The sequence below is a fragment of the Cucurbita pepo genome, chromosome LG03 (assembly GCF_002806865.2).
Source record: "Cucurbita pepo subsp. pepo cultivar mu-cu-16 chromosome LG03, ASM280686v2, whole genome shotgun sequence".
NCBI classification, from domain to species: domain Eukaryota; kingdom Viridiplantae; phylum Streptophyta; class Magnoliopsida; order Cucurbitales; family Cucurbitaceae; genus Cucurbita; species Cucurbita pepo.
In genome coordinates, this window is record NC_036640.1 from 5,515,911 (window position 1) to 5,520,083 (window position 4,173).

At 38.3% G+C, this 4,173-nt stretch overlaps 1 non-coding gene across 1 annotated transcript; it reads right to left on the bottom strand.

Moving 5' to 3' along the window:
• Positions 1-1,410: 1,410 nt before the first annotated feature.
• LOC111791930 lies at positions 1,411-1,550 on the bottom strand. Its single transcript, XR_002814718.1, has one exon. It is a non-coding gene; the product is annotated as a small nucleolar RNA Z247 (small nucleolar RNA).
• Positions 1,551-4,173: the final 2,623 nt, after the last annotated feature.

Genomic DNA, 4,173 nt, shown 5'->3' on the forward strand with positions numbered 1-4,173 from the left:
CTAGAAAGACACATTCCTTTGATCGAAAAGAGAGATTTTGTTTGTTAAAGGACAAAGATGAGGCCAACAAGCACACCAAAAAACTTTTAATAAGGAGTAATTTGGTGGGGGTATGAAAAAGACGCTCTAAGGGGCATTTGTTATCGATGACATGAGTAAGAAGACGATTGATGAGATATGTGGCTGTAAGAAACGCGTCGTCCCAAAATTTAATAGGTACATCAGCATGAGCTAGAAGGGCTAGGCCAGTTTCAACAATATGACGGTGCTTGCGTTCAGCAGACCCATTTTGTTGATGCGTGTGAGGGCACGAAACACGGTGAGCAATTCCAAGGGAATGAAAGAATGTGTTATGAATTTTCTAATATTCTCCACCCCAATCAGATTGGACACACTTGATTTTAGTATTTAAGAGGCGCTCAACATGAGCTTGGAATTGCAAAAATATACGAGGAGCTTCTGTACGATAATGCATCAAATAGATCCACGAAAATTTAATGAAGCTAATATAATATTTAAAACCCCCAACAAATGGAGGTGCAAGACCCCAAACATCCGAAAAAAATCAGTTCCGAAGGTGACGAAGACCTATGAGAAGAACTAGTATATGGTAATTGATGACTTTTTGTTGACTGACACGCATTACAAACTGACAAAGGTGACTCACTAGTACACGAAATATTATTGAGACGCAAAATTGATTTTATTACTTCAGATGAAGGATGTCCAAGACGTGCATGCCATTGGGCGTGAGTAGTAGATCTGCTCCCATCTAGATTCACACTTCCCATCTAGAAGACTTTTCCTCGACCGTCGATCCTTAATAGAAAAATGCCAAGGATGGAATTCAAGAAGTCATTATCACGAGAAAATTTATGAACGGAAAGAAGATGTTTGGAAATTTCATGCATATGCAAAATATTACTCAATGCAAGAGAACGAGTAACAATATTAATTAGAGAATGACCAGTATGCAAAATACGCAAACCTGCTCCATTGCTGACTTGAACTTGTTCACCTCCATGATAGCGTTCACGCACAGCGAGACGATCCAGGTCACTGGTGATATGATCAATGGCGCCTATGTCGCTGTACCAATTTGAATCAATCTTGTAAGAGGAAGTAGCCGCCAGTGCCGTAGAAGGAGCAGAAGGAGGTTCATCTTGATAGGACTCATTCATCCTATGCCAGCAGCGAACAGCAGGATGCCCCACTTTGCCGCAGATCTGGCAGGAAGGACGAGCATAAGGGCCACGACGATCACCAGCAGGATGAGAGGGCGCATAACCTTGAGCACGACCAGGACCACGATCCCTACGCCCACGATTCTTCTGCTGACCACCACGACCAGCATAATTGGCAGAAGATCCAGGATTTAACTGAAGTTCAGCCTGGTGTTGTACTTGGCGAGCTTCAAATGTCATTAGATGTGCAAACACATCATCAAGCGTGAGGGCTTCACTCTTGGTAGTCATTGAGGTGGCGAAGGGATCATAGTTAGGGCCAAGTCCAGCGAGAAGATACGCGATCACATCATCATCCTGTAAGGCAGAGCCGGCGGCGGCCAACCCTTTGATCTTGTGTAAATAATTTGTAGCACACTGATTGCGTTTCTTGGACGTGGCGAGCTCAACACGGGTCCGAACAGTGCGAGCACGAGTTGACGACGAAAACATTCGCTGCAGGGTATCCCACGCCTCCTTGGACGTAGTAGCGGCAACCACATCGTTAAGAATCTCCTCAGACATGGAGGAGAGAAGGCCACTAAGGACTTGTTGATCCTGATCATACCACTGATTATAGGCCGGATTAAAGACCAAGTCAGCACCAACAGCAGTTGAGGAAGGGACCATCTTGGCAGGTGCGGCAACGGTGCCATCGAGGTAGCCCATAAGCTTCATACTCCGTAGGTAGGGGAGGAGCTGGGCGCGCCATATGATGAAGTTGTTTTTGGTGAGACGGATTGTGACAACATGGTGAAGAGGGATTGGGCCAAAGGTCGACGCCATGGTAGTTGAGGAGGTGTTGGAGATGGTGGATGAGGAGGAGGAAAAAGACATGGTAGACATTGTTAAAGAATAAACCTTGGCTCTGATATTGAATGACACTGTGCCTGTATGGGTCACAATCTCAGTATTTATAGATGTGGCTCTGATAGTATGTTAGGTTGAATGAGATTGTGACCTATCTGGGTCACAACCTCGTATTTATAGAGNAGTATGTTAGGTTGAATGACATTGTGACCTATCTGGGTCACAATCTCGTATTTATAGAGGTGTATAATGAAGATTACATTGTAAATCATAGATTTGGTAACAAACCAGTAAATCATAGATTTGGTAACAAATTATGATCTCTTANACCAGTAAATCATAGATTTGATAACAAACCAAGTAAATCATAGGTAACCAACCAAGTAAATCATAGATTTGGTAAATCATAGATTTGTTAACAAATTATGATCTCTTACATTTAAATCTAGGCATAGTTAATTAAAATAAAATAAAAGAATTAGTTGCATATTTTTAATAAACCATAAAATTAGTTTATTATAACTAAAAAAAAATCTGATAGCATCTATAATTTTGAAAAAAAAATCCCATTTTGAATTTTTTTTCTTTATTAAAAAAATAAAATTGAGATGAATATTAAATTTTGTGGCTAATTTTAAAAAAAAAAATTAAGATTAATTGATTTATCTTTAAATTTTATGTCTAATAAATTATTATAAGATAAACCATAAAGAAATTTGAATGGATGAATTGACTATTAAACACAAAATTAAAAAAAAAAATTACGACTAAATAGATATAAACCTAAAAATTAGACTAAATATTTAACTTTTATTTAAATATATTTATCTTTATTTTTTGTTTTCTTTTTTATCATGAATAATTAAAGAAAAGAAAAGGCAAATAAAACAAAAACGGTTTCCCAGGATCATGGAAACGGAGAGAACCGATCAAATTGAAACCTAATTTCAGCACCACGAATCAGGAAGTTTGTTCTAAATATAGCTCTGAAATTCAAGATCAAAGCACCATAGAAACTTACCTGCCTCCGAAAATCTCTGCAGTTTCCACCTATAAATCGAATCGATTCCATCTCATTTCATCAGGCAGCAATTTCCAAAGCGAAGGCGTTTTTCGGTGATCCTTCTCGTCGAGTTCTTCACCGGATAACGCCGCAAAAATCCAAAACCGAAAACAAAAAAAAAACCTAATAAATCGCAATGGAGATGAAGAAGATCGCCTGCGCCGTCCTCTTCGCTGCCGCAACCGTCAGCGCCGTCGTGGCTCACGACGAGGCGTTGGCTCCAGCACCTGGACCAAGCAGCGGTGCCGCTGCCGGCCTTCCAGCAATCGGCTCTGTCATTGGCGCTTCGTTGCTCTCTGTCGCGGCCTACTACCTGCAATGAGGCAAGGAATGGAGTGAGATGTAATTTGAGAGATCGGTTGGTGCGGTGTTGGTATTTATATTGGGAAGAATTTTCGTTTATGAGTGGTTTTATTGTTGAATAATAATATATATATATATATATCCTTAATAAACACTTAGCTGTCTCACCATTTTCATAATTCATTTGCTAATCACTTCATAGCCTAATCTATTACTATCTCAAATTGGATGATCCCAATCTTAAAATTTTTGGGATGGAAAAAATTATTTTTTTTAAGAAAATTAATAATGTTCAACTTAATTATTTATTTTTATTTTCCTTGAAAATGTTCTTAATAGCGTTATGGCTTTGCTTATTATCATTTTTCTCCGTTTGGTCATAATTGCACTTTTTCAATTCGTTTTTGTGTTGCCTATGGTCAAACAATGTATGCTCGAGCCTCTAAATCGGATAGAAGAAAGTTTTTGAAGATATGAAATTGATGGTATATGTGAAAAAGTAACAATGGGAAAAACTTTACTCATAATAAATATTTGATAATTTATTTCCTATTTACTTTATTGGTTACATTTACTTTAGAGTCTCATTTGGAAAAACTTCTCAATTACTTCAAATCGAAATACTTTAGAATGTCAAATCGAAATACTCATAATAAAACGTATGCTTGAGTCTCTTTGAATCCCATTGAAGAGTAATAACACCAATTTCAATCCCTCAAATTTGCTTGAGTCTCTTTTAAAACGTGGTCAGATGAGTAATAACATCGCTTGAAT